We start from the raw sequence: 18,954 nt of genomic DNA on the forward strand, positions 1-18,954 counted from the left end.
TTTATTCATTTACATTTTAAACCTATTTTGTGCATTGTATTAATATTTTCCATCATCAAAAGAAGTGCATTGCAGTCAATTACTGGATTAACAGTGTAGAGCATTGAAATCATACAATCAGGTATTGTGGCTTACAGATTTGACTAACAAATGCCCTTTTGAAAACCAGGAAGCGTTGGTGGTATAGTGGTGAGCATAGCTGCCTTCCAAGCAGTTGACCTGGGTTCGATTCCCGGCCAACGCATAGTTTGTATTCAATTTTTAAGATCATAAACTCCTTAGAGAATTATTCTTGTTTTGAAGGAATTAGGAATACACTGACCAAGAAATGCCCTTTCAAAAAACGGGAAGCTTTGTTGGTATGTGTCGCACTGGCCAAAGCATGATTTTTCTTGTGTATTCTTTTCATTTTTTAAGATCATAAGCTCCTTAGAGAATGTTTCTTGTTTTGAAGAAATCAGGAATACACTGACCAAGAAATGCCCTTTCAACAAATGGGAAGCTTTGTTGGTATGTGTAGCACTTATGGGATATGGACAGAGTCATGGCTTTGTCATTCACAGAATACTAGATTTATGGCATCTTAAAAATATCCAGCTCTGAATAGTCTTATGTAAATTAGGCTATTAAATATATTTTCCTATTATCTGCTTTAGCATGTGATTCAAATTCTCTTTTCCAAAAGTGCCAAAAAGTGGACTTCAGTGGACATCATGTTTATTTATTCATTTACATTTTAAACCTATTTTGTGCATTGTATTAATATTTTCCATCATCAAAAGAAGTGCATTGCAGTCAATTACTGGATTAACAGTGTATTCTTTTCATTTTTTAAGATCATAAGCTCCTTAGAGAATGTTTCTTGTTTTGAAGAAATCAGGAATACACTGACCAAGAAATGCCCTTTCAACAAATGGGAAGCTTTCTTGGTATGTGTAGCACTTATGGGGTATGGACAGAGTCATGGCTTTGCCATTCACAGAATACTAGATTTATGGCATCTTAAAAATATCCAACTCTGAATAGTCTTATGTAAATTAGGCTATTAAATATATTTTCCTATTATCTGCTTTAACATTTGATTCAAATTCTCTTTTCCAAAAGTGCCAAAAAGTGGACTTCAGTGGACATCATGTTTATTTATTCATTTACATTTTAATCCTATTTTGTGCATTGTATTAATATTTTCCATCATCAAAAGAAGTGCATTGCAGTCAATTACTGGATTAACAGTGTATTCTTTTCATTTTTTAAGATCATAAGCTCCTTAGAGAATGTTTCTTGTTTTGAAGAAATCAGGAATACACTGACCAAGAAATGCCCTTTCAACAAATGGGAAGCTTTCTTGGTATGTGTAGCACTTATGGGGTATGGACAGAGTCATGGCTTTGTCATTCACAGAATACTAGATTTATGGCATCTTAAAAATATCCAACTCTAAATAGCCTTATGTAAATTAGGCTATTAAATATATTTTCCTATTATCTGCTTTAGCATGTGATTCAAATTCTCTTTTCCAAAAGTGCCAAAAAGTGGACTTCAGTGGACATCATGTTTATTTATTCATTTACATTTTAAACCTATTTTGTGCATTGTATTAATATTTTCCATCATCAAAAGAAGTGCATTGCAGTCAATTACTGGATTAACAGTGTAGAGCATTGAAATCATACAATCAGGTATTGTGGCTTACAGATTTGACTAACAAATGCCCTTTTGAAAACCAGGAAGCGTTGGTGGTATAGTGGTGAGCATAGCTGCCTTCCAAGCAGTTGACCCGGGTTCGATTCCCGGCCAACGCATAGTTTGTATTCAATTTTTAAGATCATAAACTCCTTAGAGAATTATTCTTGTTTTGAAGGAATTAGGAATACACTGACCAAGAAATGCCCTTTCAAAAAACGGGAAGCTTTGTTGGTATGTGTCGCACTGGCCAAAGCATGATTTTTCTTGTGTATTCTTTTCATTTTTTAAGATCATAAGCTCCTTAGAGAATGTTTCTTGTTTTGAAGAAATCAGGAATACACTGACCAAGAAATGCCCTTTCAACAAATGGGAAGCTTTGTTGGTATGTGTAGCACTTATGGGATATGGACAGAGTCATGGCTTTGTCATTCACAGAATACTAGATTTATGGCATCTTAAAAATATCCAGCTCTGAATAGTCTTATGTAAATTAGGCTATTAAATATATTTTCCTATTATCTGCTTTAGCATGTGATTCAAATTCTCTTTTCCAAAAGTGCCAAAAAGTGGACTTCAGTGGACATCATGTTTATTTATTCATTTACATTTTAAACCTATTTTGTGCATTGTATTAATATTTTCCATCATCAAAAGAAGTGCATTGCAGTCAATTACTGGATTAACAGTGTATTCTTTTCATTTTTTAAGATCATAAGCTCCTTAGAGAATGTTTCTTGTTTTGAAGAAATCAGGAATACACTGACCAAGAAATGCCCTTTCAACAAATGGGAAGCTTTCTTGGTATGTGTAGCACTTATGGGGTATGGACAGAGTCATGGCTTTGTCATTCACAGAATACTAGATTTATGGCATCTTAAAAATATCCAACTCTGAATAGTCTTATGTAAATTAGGCTATTAAATATATTTTCCTATTATCTGCTTTAACATTTGATTCAAATTCTCTTTTCCAAAAGTGCCAAAAAGTGGACTTCAGTGGACATCATGTTTATTTATTCATTTACATTTTAAACCTATTTTGTGCATTGTATTAATATTTTCCATCATCAAAAGAAGTGCATTGCAGTCAATTACTGGATTAACAGTGTATTCTTTTCATTTTTTAAGATCATAAGCTCCTTAGAGAATGTTTCTTGTTTTGAAGAAATCAGGAATACACTGACCAAGAAATGCCCTTTCAACAAATGGGAAGCTTTCTTGGTATGTGTAGCACTTATGGGGTATGGACAGAGTCATGGCTTTGTCATTCACAGAATACTAGATTTATGGCATCTTAAAAATATCCAACTCTAAATAGTCTTATGTAAATTAGGCTATTAAATATATTTTCCTATTATCTGCTTTAACATTTGATTCAAATTCTCTTTTCCAAAAGTGCCAAAAAGTGGACTTCAGTGGACATCATGTTTATTTATTCATTTACATTTTAATCCTATTTTGTGCATTGTATTAATATTTTCCATCATCAAAAGAAGTGCATTGCAGTCAATTACTGGATTAACAGTGTATTCTTTTCATTTTTTAAGATCATAAGCTCCTTAGAGAATGTTTCTTGTTTTGAAGAAATCAGGAATACACTGACCAAGAAATGCCCTTTCAACAAATGGGAAGCTTTCTTGGTATGTGTAGCACTTATGGGGTATGGACAGAGTCATGGCTTTGTCATTCACAGAATACTAGATTTATGGCATCTTAAAAATATCCAACTCTAAATAGCCTTATGTAAATTAGGCTATTAAATATATTTTCCTATTATCTGCTTTAGCATGTGATTCAAATTCTCTTTTCCAAAAGTGCCAAAAAGTGGACTTCAGTGGACATCATGTTTATTTATTCATTTACATTTTAAACCTATTTTGTGCATTGTATTAATATTTTCCATCATCAAAAGAAGTGCATTGCAGTCAATTACTGGATTAACAGTGTAGAGCATTGAAATCATACAATCAGGTATTGTGGCTTACAGATTTGACTAACAAATGCCCTTTTGAAAACCAGGAAGCGTTGGTGGTATAGTGGTGAGCATAGCTGCCTTCCAAGCAGTTGACCCGGGTTCGATTCCCGGCCAACGCATAGTTTGTATTCAATTTTTAAGATCATAAACTCCTTAGAGAATTATTCTTGTTTTGAAGGAATTAGGAATACACTGACCAAGAAATGCCCTTTCAAAAAACGGGAAGCTTTGTTGGTATGTGTCGCACTGGCCAAAGCATGATTTTTCTTGTGTATTCTTTTCATTTTTTAAGATCATAAGCTCCTTAGAGAATGTTTCTTGTTTTGAAGAAATCAGGAATACACTGACCAAGAAATGCCCTTTCAACAAATGGGAAGCTTTGTTGGTATGTGTAGCACTTATGGGATATGGACAGAGTCATGGCTTTGTCATTCACAGAATACTAGATTTATGGCATCTTAAAAATATCCAGCTCTGAATAGTCTTATGTAAATTAGGCTATTAAATATATTTTCCTATTATCTGCTTTAGCATGTGATTCAAATTCTCTTTTCCAAAAGTGCCAAAAAGTGGACTTCAGTGGACATCATGTTTATTTATTCATTTACATTTTAAACCTATTTTGTGCATTGTATTAATATTTTCCATCATCAAAAGAAGTGCATTGCAGTCAATTACTGGATTAACAGTGTATTCTTTTCATTTTTTAAGATCATAAGCTCCTTAGAGAATGTTTCTTGTTTTGAAGAAATCAGGAATACACTGACCAAGAAATGCCCTTTCAACAAATGGGAAGCTTTCTTGGTATGTGTAGCACTTATGGGGTATGGACAGAGTCATGGCTTTGTCATTCACAGAATACTAGATTTATGGCATCTTAAAAATATCCAACTCTGAATAGTCTTATGTAAATTAGGCTATTAAATATATTTTCCTATTATCTGCTTTAACATTTGATTCAAATTCTCTTTTCCAAAAGTGCCAAAAAGTGGACTTCAGTGGACATCATGTTTATTTATTCATTTACATTTTAAACCTATTTTGTGCATTGTATTAATATTTTCCATCATCAAAAGAAGTGCATTGCAGTCAATTACTGGATTAACAGTGTATTCTTTTCATTTTTTAAGATCATAAGCTCCTTAGAGAATGTTTCTTGTTTTGAAGAAATCAGGAATACACTGACCAAGAAATGCCCTTTCAACAAATGGGAAGCTTTCTTGGTATGTGTAGCACTTATGGGGTATGGACAGAGTCATGGCTTTGTCATTCACAGAATACTAGATTTATGGCATCTTAAAAATATCCAACTCTAAATAGTCTTATGTAAATTAGGCTATTAAATATATTTTCCTATTATCTGCTTTAACATTTGATTCAAATTCTCTTTTCCAAAAGTGCCAAAAAGTGGACTTCAGTGGACATCATGTTTATTTATTCATTTACATTTTAATCCTATTTTGTGCATTGTATTAATATTTTCCATCATCAAAAGAAGTGCATTGCAGTCAATTACTGGATTAACAGTGTATTCTTTTCATTTTTTAAGATCATAAGCTCCTTAGAGAATGTTTCTTGTTTTGAAGAAATCAGGAATACACTGACCAAGAAATGCCCTTTCAACAAATGGGAAGCTTTCTTGGTATGTGTAGCACTTATGGGGTATGGACAGAGTCATGGCTTTGTCATTCACAGAATACTAGATTTATGGCATCTTAAAAATATCCAACTCTAAATAGCCTTATGTAAATTAGGCTATTAAATATATTTTCCTATTATCTGCTTTAGCATGTGATTCAAATTCTCTTTTCCAAAAGTGCCAAAAAGTGGACTTCAGTGGACATCATGTTTATTTATTCATTTACATTTTAAACCTATTTTGTGCATTGTATTAATATTTTCCATCATCAAAAGAAGTGCATTGCAGTCAATTACTGGATTAACAGTGTAGAGCATTGAAATCATACAATCAGGTATTGTGGCTTACAGATTTGACTAACAAATGCCCTTTTGAAAACCAGGAAGCGTTGGTGGTATAGTGGTGAGCATAGCTGCCTTCCAAGCAGTTGACCCGGGTTCGATTCCCGGCCAACGCATAGTTTGTATTCAATTTTTAAGATCATAAACTCCTTAGAGAATTATTCTTGTTTTGAAGGAATTAGGAATACACTGACCAAGAAATGCCCTTTCAAAAAACGGGAAGCTTTGTTGGTATGTGTCGCACTGGCCAAAGCATGATTTTTCTTGTGTATTCTTTTCATTTTTTAAGATCATAAGCTCCTTAGAGAATGTTTCTTGTTTTGAAGAAATCAGGAATACACTGACCAAGAAATGCCCTTTCAACAAATGGGAAGCTTTGTTGGTATGTGTAGCACTTATGGGATATGGACAGAGTCATGGCTTTGTCATTCACAGAATACTAGATTTATGGCATCTTAAAAATATCCAGCTCTGAATAGTCTTATGTAAATTAGGCTATTAAATATATTTTCCTATTATCTGCTTTAGCATGTGATTCAAATTCTCTTTTCCAAAAGTGCCAAAAAGTGGACTTCAGTGGACATCATGTTTATTTATTCATTTACATTTTAAACCTATTTTGTGCATTGTATTAATATTTTCCATCATCAAAAGAAGTGCATTGCAGTCAATTACTGGATTAACAGTGTAGAGCATTGAAATCATACAATCAGGTATTGTGGCTTACAGATTTGACTAACAAATGCCCTTTTGAAAACCAGGAAGCGTTGGTGGTATAGTGGTGAGCATAGCTGCCTTCCAAGCAGTTGACCCGGGTTCGATTCCCGGCCAACGCATAGTTTGTATTCAATTTTTAAGATCATAAACTCCTTAGAGAATTATTCTTGTTTTGAAGGAATTAGGAATACACTGACCAAGAAATGCCCTTTCAAAAAACGGGAAGCTTTGTTGGTATGTGTCGCACTGGCCAAAGCATGATTTTTCTTGTGTATTCTTTTCATTTTTTAAGATCATAAGCTCCTTAGAGAATGTTTCTTGTTTTGAAGAAATCAGGAATACACTGACCAAGAAATGCCCTTTCAACAAATGGGAAGCTTTGTTGGTATGTGTAGCACTTATGGGATATGGACAGAGTCATGGCTTTGTCATTCACAGAATACTAGATTTATGGCATCTTAAAAATATCCAGCTCTGAATAGTCTTATGTAAATTAGGCTATTAAATATATTTTCCTATTATCTGCTTTAGCATGTGATTCAAATTCTCTTTTCCAAAAGTGCCAAAAAGTGGACTTCAGTGGACATCATGTTTATTTATTCATTTACATTTTAAACCTATTTTGTGCATTGTATTAATATTTTCCATCATCAAAAGAAGTGCATTGCAGTCAATTACTGGATTAACAGTGTATTCTTTTCATTTTTTAAGATCATAAGCTCCTTAGAGAATGTTTCTTGTTTTGAAGAAATCAGGAATACACTGACCAAGAAATGCCCTTTCAACAAATGGGAAGCTTTCTTGGTATGTGTAGCACTTATGGGGTATGGACAGAGTCATGGCTTTGTCATTCACAGAATACTAGATTTATGGCATCTTAAAAATATCCAACTCTGAATAGTCTTATGTAAATTAGGCTATTAAATATATTTTCCTATTATCTGCTTTAACATTTGATTCAAATTCTCTTTTCCAAAAGTGCCAAAAAGTGGACTTCAGTGGACATCATGTTTATTTATTCATTTACATTTTAAACCTATTTTGTGCATTGTATTAATATTTTCCATCATCAAAAGAAGTGCATTGCATTCAATTACTGGATTAACAGTGTATTCTTTTCATTTTTTAAGATCATAAGCTCCTTAGAGAATGTTTCTTGTTTTGAAGAAATCAGGAATACACTGACCAAGAAATGCCCTTTCAACAAATGGGAAGCTTTCTTGGTATGTGTAGCACTTATGGGGTATGGACAGAGTCATGGCTTTGTCATTCACAGAATACTAGATTTATGGCATCTTAAAAATATCCAACTCTAAATAGTCTTATGTAAATTAGGCTATTAAATATATTTTCCTATTATCTGCTTTAGCATGTGATTCAAATTCTCTTTTCCAAAAGTGCCAAAAAGTGGACTTCAGTGGACATCATGTTTATTTATTCATTTACATTTTAAACCTATTTTGTGCATTGTATTAATATTTTCCATCATCAAAAGAAGTGCATTGCAGTCAATTACTGGATTAACAGTGTAGAGCATTGAAATCATACAATCAGGTATTGTGGCTTACAGATTTGACTAACAAATGCCCTTTTGAAAACCAGGAAGCGTTGGTGGTATAGTGGTGAGCATAGCTGCCTTCCAAGCAGTTGACCCGGGTTCGATTCCCGGCCAACGCATAGTTTGTATTCAATTTTTAAGATCATAAACTCCTTAGAGAATTATTCTTGTTTTGAAGGAATTAGGAATACACTGACCAAGAAATGCCCTTTCAAAAAACGGGAAGCTTTGTTGGTATGTGTCGCACTGGCCAAAGCATGATTTTTCTTGTGTATTCTTTTCATTTTTTAAGATCATAAGCTCCTTAGAGAATGTTTCTTGTTTTGAAGAAATCAGGAATACACTGACCAAGAAATGCCCTTTCAACAAATGGGAAGCTTTGTTGGTATGTGTAGCACTTATGGGATATGGACAGAGTCATGGCTTTGTCATTCACAGAATACTAGATTTATGGCATCTTAAAAATATCCAGCTCTGAATAGTCTTATGTAAATTAGGCTATTAAATATATTTTCCTATTATCTGCTTTAGCATGTGATTCAAATTCTCTTTTCCAAAAGTGCCAAAAAGTGGACTTCAGTGGACATCATGTTTATTTATTCATTTACATTTTAAACCTATTTTGTGCATTGTATTAATATTTTCCATCATCAAAAGAAGTGCATTGCAGTCAATTACTGGATTAACAGTGTATTCTTTTCATTTTTTAAGATCATAAGCTCCTTAGAGAATGTTTCTTGTTTTGAAGAAATCAGGAATACACTGACCAAGAAATGCCCTTTCAACAAATGGGAAGCTTTGTTGGTATGTGTAGCACTTATGGGGTATGGACAGAGTCATGGCTTTGTCATTCACAGAATACTAGATTTATGGCATCTTAAAAATATCCAACTCTGAATAGTCTTATGTAAATTAGGCTATTAAATATATTTTCCTATTATCTGCTTTAACATTTGATTCAAATTCTCTTTTCCAAAAGTGCCAAAAAGTGGACTTCAGTGGACATCATGTTTATTTATTCATTTACATTTTAAACCTATTTTGTGCATTGTATTAATATTTTCCATCATCAAAAGAAGTGCATTGCAGTCAATTACTGGATTAACAGTGTATTCTTTTCATTTTTTAAGATCATAAGCTCCTTAGAGAATGTTTCTTGTTTTGAAGAAATCAGGAATACACTGACCAAGAAATGCCCTTTCAACAAATGGGAAGCTTTCTTGGTATGTGTAGCACTTATGGGGTATGGACAGAGTCATGGCTTTGTCATTCACAGAATACTAGATTTATGGCATCTTAAAAATATCCAACTCTAAATAGTCTTATGTAAATTAGGCTATTAAATATATTTTCCTATTATCTGCTTTAGCATGTGATTCAAATTCTCTTTTCCAAAAGTGCCAAAAAGTGGACTTCAGTGGACATCATGTTTATTTATTCATTTACATTTTAAACCTATTTTGTGCATTGTATTAATATTTTCCATCATCAAAAGAAGTGCATTGCAGTCAATTACTGGATTAACAGTGTAGAGCATTGAAATCATACAATCAGGTATTGTGGCTTACAGATTTGACTAACAAATGCCCTTTTGAAAACCAGGAAGCGTTGGTGGTATAGTGGTGAGCATAGCTGCCTTCCAAGCAGTTGACCCGGGTTCGATTCCCGGCCAACGCATAGTTTGTATTCAATTTTTAAGATCATAAACTCCTTAGAGAATTATTCTTGTTTTGAAGGAATTAGGAATACACTGACCAAGAAATGCCCTTTCAAAAAACGGGAAGCTTTGTTGGTATGTGTCGCACTGGCCAAAGCATGATTTTTCTTGTGTATTCTTTTCATTTTTTAAGATCATAAGCTCCTTAGAGAATGTTTCTTGTTTTGAAGAAATCAGGAATACACTGACCAAGAAATGCCCTTTCAACAAATGGGAAGCTTTGTTGGTATGTGTAGCACTTATGGGATATGGACAGAGTCATGGCTTTGTCATTCACAGAATACTAGATTTATGGCATCTTAAAAATATCCAGCTCTGAATAGTCTTATGTAAATTAGGCTATTAAATATATTTTCCTATTATCTGCTTTAGCATGTGATTCAAATTCTCTTTTCCAAAAGTGCCAAAAAGTGGACTTCAGTGGACATCATGTTTATTTATTCATTTACATTTTAAACCTATTTTGTGCATTGTATTAATATTTTCCATCATCAAAAGAAGTGCATTGCAGTCAATTACTGGATTAACAGTGTATTCTTTTCATTTTTTAAGATCATAAGCTCCTTAGAGAATGTTTCTTGTTTTGAAGAAATCAGGAATACACTGACCAAGAAATGCCCTTTCAACAAATGGGAAGCTTTCTTGGTATGTGTAGCACTTATGGGGTATGGACAGAGTCATGGCTTTGTCATTCACAGAATACTAGATTTATGGCATCTTAAAAATATCCAACTCTAAATAGTCTTGTGTAAATTAGGCTATTAAATATATTTTCCTATTATCTGCTTTAGCATGTGATTCAAATTCTCTTTTCCAAAAGTGCCAAAAAGTGGACTTCAGTGGACATCATGTTTATTTATTCATTTACATTTTAAACCTATTTTGTGCATTGTATTAATATTTTCCATCATCAAAAGAAGTGCATTGCAGTCAATTACTGGATTAACAGTGTAGAGCATTGAAATCATACAATCAGGTATTGTGGCTTACAGATTTGACTAACAAATGCCCTTTTGAAAACCAGGAAGCGTTGGTGGTATAGTGGTGAGCATAGCTGCCTTCCAAGCAGTTGACCCGGGTTCGATTCCCAGCCAACGCATAGTTTGTATTCAATTTTTAAGATCATAAACTCCTTAGAGAATTATTCTTGTTTTGAAGGAATTAGGAATACACTGACCAAGAAATGCCCTTTCAAAAAACGGGAAGCTTTGTTGGTATGTGTCGCACTGGCCAAAGCATGATTTTTCTTGTGTATTCTTTTCATTTTTTAAGATCATAAGCTCCTTAGAGAATGTTTCTTGTTTTGAAGAAATCAGGAATACACTGACCAAGAAATGCCCTTTCAACAAATGGGAAGCTTTGTTGGTATGTGTAGCACTTATGGGGTATGGACAGAGTCATGGCTTTGTCATTCACAGAATACTAGATTTATGGCATCTTAAAAATATCCAACTCTGAATAGTCTTATGTAAATTAGGCTATTAAATATATTTTCCTATTATCTGCTTTAACATTTGATTCAAATTCTCTTTTCCAAAAGTGCCAAAAAGTGGACTTCAGTGGACATCATGTTTATTTATTCATTTACATTTTAAACCTATTTTGTGCATTGTATTAATATTTTCCATCATCAAAAGAAGTGCATTGCAGTCAATTACTGGATTAACAGTGTATTCTTTTCATTTTTTAAGATCATAAGCTCCTTAGAGAATGTTTCTTGTTTTGAAGAAATCAGGAATACACTGACCAAGAAATGCCCTTTCAACAAATGGGAAGCTTTCTTGGTATGTGTAGCACTTATGGGGTATGGACAGAGTCATGGCTTTGTCATTCACAGAATACTAGATTTATGGCATCTTAAAAATATCCAACTCTAAATAGTCTTATGTAAATTAGGCTATTAAATATATTTTCCTATTATCTGCTTTAACATTTGATTCAAATTCTCTTTTCCAAAAGTGCCAAAAAGTGGACTTCAGTGGACATCATGTTTATTTATTCATTTGCATTTTTAACCTAATTTGTGCATTGTATTAATATTTTCCATCATCAAAAGAAGTGCATTGCAGTCAATTAATGGATTAACAGTGTAGAGCATTGAAATCATACAATCAGGTGTTGTGGCTTACAGATTTGACTAACAAATGCCCTTTTAAAAACCAGGAAGCGTTGGTGGTATAGTGGTGAGCATAGCTGCCTTCCAAGCAGTTGATCCGGGTTCGATTCCCGGCCAACGCATAGTTTGTATTCAATTTTTAAGATCATAAACTCCTTAGAGAATTATTCTTGTTTTGAAGGAATTAGGAATACACTGATCAAGAAATGCCCTTTCAAAAAAAGGGAAGCTTTGTTGGTATGTGTAGCACTGGCCAACGCATGATTTTTCTTGTGCATTCTTTTCATTTTTTAAGATCATAAGCTCCTTAGAGAATGTTTCTTGTTTTGAAGAAATCAGGAATACACTGACCAAGAAATGCCCTTTCAACAAATGGGAAGCTTTGTTGGTATGTGTAGCACTTATGGGATATGGACAGAGTCATGGCTTTGTCATTCAGAGAATACTAGATTTATGGCATCTTAAAAATATCCAGCTCTGAATAGTCTTATGTAAATTAGGCTATTAAATATATTTTCCTATTATCTGCTTTAGCATGTGATTCAAATTCTCTTTTCCAAAAGTGCCAAAAAGTGGACTTCAGTGGACATCATGTTTATTTATTCATTTACATTTTAAACCTATTTTGTGCATTGTATTAATATTTTCCATCATCAAAAGAAGTGCATTGTAGTCAATTACTGGATTAACAGTGTATTCTTTTCATTTTTTAAGATCATAAGCTCCTTAGAGAATGTTTCTTGTTTTGAAGAAATCAGGAATACACTGACCAAGAAATGCCCTTTCAACAAATGGGAAGCTTTCTTGGTATGTGTAGCACTTATGGGGTATGGACAGAGTCATGGCTTTGTCATTCACAGAATACTAGATTTATGGCATCTTAAAAATATCCAACTCTGAATAGTCTTATGTAAATTAGGCTATTAAATATATTTTCCTATTATCTGCTTTAACATTTGATTCAAATTCTCTTTTCCAAAAGTGCCAAAAAGTGGACTTCAGTGGACATCATGTTTATTTATTCATTTACATTTTAAACCTATTTTGTGCATTGTATTAATATTTTCCATCATCAAAAGAAGTGCATTGCAGTCAATTACTGGATTAACAGTGTATTCTTTTCATTTTTTAAGATCATAAGCTCCTTAGAGAATGTTTCTTGTTTTGAAGAAATCAGGAATACACTGACCAAGAAATGCCCTTTCAACAAATGGGAAGCTTTCTTGGTATGTGTAGCACTTATGGGGTATGGACAGAGTCATGGCTTTGTCATTCACAGAATACTAGATTTATGGCATCTTAAAAATATCCAACTCTAAATAGTCTTATGTAAATTAGGCTATTAAATATATTTTCCTATTATCTGCTTTAACATTTGATTCAAATTCTCTTTTCCAAAAGTGCCAAAAAGTGGACTTCAGTGGACATCATGTTTATTTATTCATTTGCATTTTTAACCTAATTTGTGCATTGTATTAATATTTTCCATCATCAAAAGAAGTGCATTGCAGTCAATTAATGGATTAACAGTGTAGAGCATTGAAATCATACAATCAGGTGTTGTGGCTTACAGATTTGACTAACAAATGCCCTTTTAAAAACCAGGAAGCGTTGGTGGTATAGTGGTGAGCATAGCTGCCTTCCAAGCAGTTGATCCGGGTTCGATTCCCGGCCAACGCATAGTTTGTATTCAATTTTTAAGATCATAAACTCCTTAGAGAATTATTCTTGTTTTGAAGGAATTAGGAATACACTGATCAAGAAATGCCCTTTCAAAAAAAGGGAAGCTTTGTTGGTATGTGTAGCACTGGCCAACGCATGATTTTTCTTGTGCATTCTTTTCATTTTTTAAGATCATAAGCTCCTTAGAGAATGTTTCTTGTTTTGAAGAAATCAGGAATACACTGACCAAGAAATGCCCTTTCAACAAATGGGAAGCTTTGTTGGTATGTGTAGCACTTATGGGATATGGACAGAGTCATGGCTTTGTCATTCAGAGAATACTAGATTTATGGCATCTTAAAAATATCCAGCTCTGAATAGTCTTATGTAAATTAGGCTATTAAATATATTTTCCTATTATCTGCTTTAGCATGTGATTCAAATTCTCTTTTCCAAAAGTGCCAAAAAGTGGACTTCAGTGGACATCATGTTTATTTATTCATTTACATTTTAAACCTATTTTGTGCATTGTATTAATATTTTCCATCATCAAAAGAAGTGCATTGTAGTCAATTACTGGATTAACAGTGTATTCTTTTCATTTTTTAAGATCATAAGCTCCTTAGAGAATGTTTCTTGTTTTGAAGAAATCAGGAATACACTGACCAAGAAATGCCCTTTCAACAAATGGGAAGCTTTCTTGGTATGTGTAGCACTTATGGGGTATGGACAGAGTCATGGCTTTGTCATTCACAGAATACTAGATTTATGGCATCTTAAAAATATCCAACTCTGAATAGTCTTATGTAAATTAGGCTATTAAATATATTTTCCTATTATCTGCTTTAACATTTGATTCAAATTCTCTTTTCCAAAAGTGCCAAAAAGTGGACTTCAGTGGACATCATGTTTATTTATTCATTTACATTTTAAACCTATTTTGTGCATTGTATTAATATTTTCCATCATCAAAAGAAGTGCATTGCAGTCAATTACTGGATTAACAGTGTATTCTTTTCATTTTTTAAGATCATAAGCTCCTTAGAGAATGTTTCTTGTTTTGAAGAAATCAGGAATACACTGACCAAGAAATGCCCTTTCAACAAATGGGAAGCTTTCTTGGTATGTGTAGCACTTATGGGGTATGGACAGAGTCATGGCTTTGTCATTCACAGAATACTAGATTTATGGCATCTTAAAAATATCCAACTCTAAATAGTCTTATGTAAATTAGGCTATTAAATATATTTTCCTATTATCTGCTTTAACATTTGATTCAAATTCTCTTTTCCAAAAGTGCCAAAAAGTGGACTTCAGTGGACATCATGTTTATTTATTCATTTGCATTTTTAACCTAATTTGTGCATTGTATTAATATTTTCCATCATCAAAAGAAGTGCATTGCAGTCAATTAATGGATTAACAGTGTAGAGCATTGAAATCATACAATCAGGTGTTGTGGCTTACAGATTTGACTAACAAATGCCCTTTTAAAAACCAGGAAGCGTTGGTGGTATAGTGGTGAGCATAGCTGCCTTCCAAGCAGTTGATCCGGGTTCGATTCCCGGCCAACGCATAGTTTGTATTCAATTTTTAAGATCATAAACTCCTTAGAGAATTATTCTTGTTTTGAAGGAATTAGGAATACACTGACCAAGAAATGCCCTTTCAAAAAACGGGAAGCTTTGTTGGTATGTGTCGCACTGGCCAAAGCATGATTTTTCTTGTGTATTCTTTTCATTTTTTAAGATCATAAGCTCCTTAGAGAATGTTTCTTGTTTTGAAGAAATCAGGAATACACTGACCAAGAAATGCCCTTTCAACAAATGGGAAGCTTTGTTGGTATGTGTAGCACTTATGGGATATGGACAGAGTCATGGCTTTGTCATTCACAGAATACTAGATTTATGGCATCTTAAAAATATCCAGCTCTGAATAGTCTTATGTAAATTAGGCTATTAAATATATTTTCCTATTATCTGCTTTAGCATGTGATTCAAATTCTCTTTTCCAAAAGTGCCAAAAAGTGGACTTCAGTGGACATCATGTTTATTTATTCATTTACATTTTAAACCTATTTTGTGCATTGTATTAATATTTTCCATCATCAAAAGAAGTGCATTGCAGTCAATTACTGGATTAACAGTGTATTCTTTTCATTTTTTAAGATCATAAGCTCCTTAGAGAATGTTTCTTGTTTTGAAGAAATCAGGAATACACTGACCAAGAAATGCCCTTTCAACAAATGGGAAGCTTTCTTGGTATGTGTAGCACTTATGGGGTATGGACAGAGTCATGGCTTTGTCATTCACAGAATACTAGATTTATGGCATCTTAAAAATATCCAACTCTGAATAGTCTTATGTAAATTAGGCTATTAAATATATTTTCCTATTATCTGCTTTAACATTTGATTCAAATTCTCTTTTCCAAAAGTGCCAAAAAGTGGACTTCAGTGGACATCATGTTTATTTATTCATTTACATTTTAAACCTATTTTGTGCATTGTATTAATATTTTCCATCATCAAAAGAAGTGCATTGCATTCAATTACTGGATTAACAGTGTATTCTTTTCATTTTTTAAGATCATAAGCTCCTTAGAGAATGTTTCTTGTTTTGAAGAAATCAGGAATACACTGACCAAGAAATGCCCTTTCAACAAATGGGAAGCTTTCTTGGTATGTGTAGCACTTATGGGGTATGGACAGAGTCATGGCTTTGTCATTCACAGAATACTAGATTTATGGCATCTTAAAAATATCCAACTCTAAATAGTCTTATGTAAATTAGGCTATTAAATATATTTTCCTATTATCTGCTTTAGCATGTGATTCAAATTCTCTTTTCCAAAAGTGCCAAAAAGTGGACTTCAGTGGACATCATGTTTATTTATTCATTTACATTTTAAACCTATTTTGTGCATTGTATTAATATTTTCCATCATCAAAAGAAGTGCATTGCAGTCAATTACTGGATTAACAGTGTAGAGCATTGAAATCATACAATCAGGTATTGTGGCTTACAGATTTGACTAACAAATGCCCTTTTGAAAACCAGGAAGCGTTGGTGGTATAGTGGTGAGCATAGCTGCCTTCCAAGCAGTTGACCCGGGTTCAATTCCCGGCCAACGCATAGTTTGTATTCAATTTTTAAGATCATAAACTCCTTAGAGAATTATTCTTGTTTTGAAGGAATTAGGAATACACTGACCAAGAAATGCCCTTTCAAAAAACGGGAAGCTTTGTTGGTATGTGTCGCACTGGCCAAAGCATGATTTTTCTTGTGTATTCTTTTCATTTTTTAAGATCATAAGCTCCTTAGAGAATGTTTCTTGTTTTGAAGAAATCAGGAATACACTGACCAAGAAATGCCCTTTCAACAAATGGGAAGCTTTGTTGGTATGTGTAGCACTTATGGGATATGGACAGAGTCATGGCTTTGTCATTCACAGAATACTAGATTTATGGCATCTTAAAAATATCCAGCTCTGAATAGTCTTATGTAAATTAGGCTATTAAATATATTTTCCTATTATCTGCTTTAGCATGTGATTCAAATTCTCTTTTCCAAAAGTGCCAAAAAGTGGACTTCAGTGGACATCATGTTTATTTATTCATTTACATTTTAAACCTATTTTGTGCATTGTATTAATATTTTCCATCATCAAAAGAAGTGCATTGCAGTCAATTACTGGATTAACAGTGTATTCTTTTCATTTTTTAAGATCATAAGCTCCTTAGAGAATGTTTCTTGTTTTGAAGAAATCAGGAATACACTGACCAAGAAATGCCCTTTCAACAAATGGGAAGCTTTCTTGGTATGTGTAGCACTTATGGGGTATGGACAGAGTCATGGCTTTGTCATTCACAGAATACTAGATTTATGGCATCTTAAAAATATCCAACTCTGAATAGTCTTATGTAAATTAGGCTATTAAATATATTTTCCTATTATCTGCTTTAACATTTGATTCAAATTCTCTTTTCCAAAAGTGCCAAAAAGTGGACTTCAGTGGACATCATGTTTATTTATTCATTTACATTTTAAACCTATTTTGTGCATTGTATTAATATTTTCCATCATCAAAAGAAGTGCATTGCAGTCAATTACTGGATTAACAGTGTATTCTTTTCATTTTTTAAGATCATAAGCTCCTTAGAGAATGTTTCTTGTTTTGAAGAAATCAGGAATACACTGACCAAGAAATGCCCTTTCAACAAATGGGAAGCTTTCTTGGTATGTGTAGCACTTATGGGGTATGGACAGAGTCATGGCTTTGTCATTCACAGAATACTAGATTTATGGCATCTTAAAAATATCCAACTCTAAATAGTCTTATGTAAATTAGGCTATTAAATATATTTTCCTATTATCTGCTTTAGCATGTGATTCAAATTCTCTTTTCCAAAAGTGCCAAAAAGTGGACTTCAGTGGACATCATGTTTATTTATTCATTTACATTTTAAACCTATTTTGTGCATTGTATTAATATTTTCCATCATCAAAAGAAGTGCATTGCAGTCAATTACTGGATTAACAGTGTAGAGCATTGAAATCATACAATCAGGTATTGTGGCTTACAGATTTGACTAACAAATGCCCTTTTGAAAACCAGGAAGCGTTGGTGGTATAGTGGTGAGCATAGCTGCCTTCCAAGCAGTTGACCCGGGTTCGATTCCCGGCCAACGCATAGTTTGTATTCAATTTTTAAGATCATAAACTCCTTAGAGAATTATTCTTGTTTTGAAGGAATTAGGAATACACTGACCAAGAAATGCCCTTTCAAAAAACGGGAAGCTTTGTTGGTATGTGTCGCACTGGCCAAAGCATGATTTTTCTTGTGTATTCTTTTCATTTTTTAAGATCATAAGCTCCTTAGAGAATGTTTCTTGTTTTGAAGAAATCAGGAATACACTGACCAAGAAATGCCCTTTCAACAAATGGGAAGCTTTGTTGGTATGTGTAGCACTTATGGGATATGGACAGAGTCATGGCTTTGTCATTCACAGAATACTAGATTTATGGCATCTTAAAAATATCCAGCTCTGAATAGTCTTATGTAAATTAGGCTATTAAATATATTTTCCTATTATCTGCTTTAGCATGTGATTCAAATTCTCTTTTCCAAAAGTGCCAAAAAGTGGACTTCAGTGGACATCATGTTTATTTATTCATTTACATTTTAAACCTATTTTGTGCATTGTATTAATATTTTCCATCATCAAAAGAAGTGCATTGCAGTCAATTACTGGATTAACAGTGTATTCTTTTCATTTTTTAAGATCATAAGCTCCTTAGAGAATGTTTCTTGTTTTGAAGAAATCAGGAATACACTGACCAAGAAATGCCCTTTCAACAAATGGGAAGCTTTCTTGGTATGTGTAGCACTTATGGGGTATGGACAGAGTCATGGCTTTGTCATTCACAGAATACTAGATTTATGGCATCTTAAAAATATCCAACTCTAAATAGTCTTGTGTAAATTAGGCTATTAAATATATTTTCCTATTATCTGCTTTAGCATGTGATTCAAATTCTCTTT

General features: G+C 33.3%; 13 non-coding genes across 13 annotated transcripts; all 13 read left to right on the forward strand.

Moving 5' to 3' along the window:
- The first annotated feature begins 172 nt into the window (after nucleotides 1-172).
- Nucleotides 173-244, forward strand: TRNAG-UCC (transfer RNA glycine (anticodon UCC)). The gene has a single exon. It is a non-coding gene; the product is annotated as a tRNA-Gly (tRNA).
- A 1,486-nt stretch (nucleotides 245-1,730) lies between these two features.
- TRNAG-UCC (transfer RNA glycine (anticodon UCC)) lies at nucleotides 1,731-1,802 on the forward strand. The gene has a single exon. It is a non-coding gene; the product is annotated as a tRNA-Gly (tRNA).
- Nucleotides 1,803-3,707: 1,905 nt separating this feature from the next.
- TRNAG-UCC (transfer RNA glycine (anticodon UCC)) lies at nucleotides 3,708-3,779 on the forward strand. Its single transcript has one exon. It is a non-coding gene; the product is annotated as a tRNA-Gly (tRNA).
- Nucleotides 3,780-5,684: 1,905 nt separating this feature from the next.
- On the forward strand, nucleotides 5,685-5,756 carry TRNAG-UCC (transfer RNA glycine (anticodon UCC)). The gene has a single exon. It is a non-coding gene; the product is annotated as a tRNA-Gly (tRNA).
- A 648-nt stretch (nucleotides 5,757-6,404) lies between these two features.
- TRNAG-UCC (transfer RNA glycine (anticodon UCC)) lies at nucleotides 6,405-6,476 on the forward strand. Its single transcript has one exon. It is a non-coding gene; the product is annotated as a tRNA-Gly (tRNA).
- Nucleotides 6,477-7,962: 1,486 nt separating this feature from the next.
- Nucleotides 7,963-8,034, forward strand: TRNAG-UCC (transfer RNA glycine (anticodon UCC)). The gene has a single exon. It is a non-coding gene; the product is annotated as a tRNA-Gly (tRNA).
- A 1,486-nt stretch (nucleotides 8,035-9,520) lies between these two features.
- Nucleotides 9,521-9,592, forward strand: TRNAG-UCC (transfer RNA glycine (anticodon UCC)). Its single transcript has one exon. It is a non-coding gene; the product is annotated as a tRNA-Gly (tRNA).
- Nucleotides 9,593-10,659: 1,067 nt separating this feature from the next.
- On the forward strand, nucleotides 10,660-10,731 carry TRNAG-UCC (transfer RNA glycine (anticodon UCC)). The gene has a single exon. It is a non-coding gene; the product is annotated as a tRNA-Gly (tRNA).
- Nucleotides 10,732-11,798: 1,067 nt separating this feature from the next.
- Nucleotides 11,799-11,870, forward strand: TRNAG-UCC (transfer RNA glycine (anticodon UCC)). Its single transcript has one exon. It is a non-coding gene; the product is annotated as a tRNA-Gly (tRNA).
- Nucleotides 11,871-13,356: 1,486 nt separating this feature from the next.
- TRNAG-UCC (transfer RNA glycine (anticodon UCC)) lies at nucleotides 13,357-13,428 on the forward strand. The gene has a single exon. It is a non-coding gene; the product is annotated as a tRNA-Gly (tRNA).
- Nucleotides 13,429-14,914: 1,486 nt separating this feature from the next.
- TRNAG-UCC (transfer RNA glycine (anticodon UCC)) lies at nucleotides 14,915-14,986 on the forward strand. Its single transcript has one exon. It is a non-coding gene; the product is annotated as a tRNA-Gly (tRNA).
- A 1,486-nt stretch (nucleotides 14,987-16,472) lies between these two features.
- Nucleotides 16,473-16,544, forward strand: TRNAG-UCC (transfer RNA glycine (anticodon UCC)). The gene has a single exon. It is a non-coding gene; the product is annotated as a tRNA-Gly (tRNA).
- A 1,486-nt stretch (nucleotides 16,545-18,030) lies between these two features.
- TRNAG-UCC (transfer RNA glycine (anticodon UCC)) lies at nucleotides 18,031-18,102 on the forward strand. The gene has a single exon. It is a non-coding gene; the product is annotated as a tRNA-Gly (tRNA).
- The last annotated feature ends 852 nt before the right edge of the window (nucleotides 18,103-18,954 follow it).

This window comes from Taudactylus pleione, unplaced genomic scaffold (genome assembly GCF_031769625.1).
Source record: "Taudactylus pleione unplaced genomic scaffold, aTauple2 ptg000467l, whole genome shotgun sequence".
NCBI classification, from domain to species: Eukaryota; Metazoa; Chordata; class Amphibia; order Anura; family Myobatrachidae; genus Taudactylus; species Taudactylus pleione.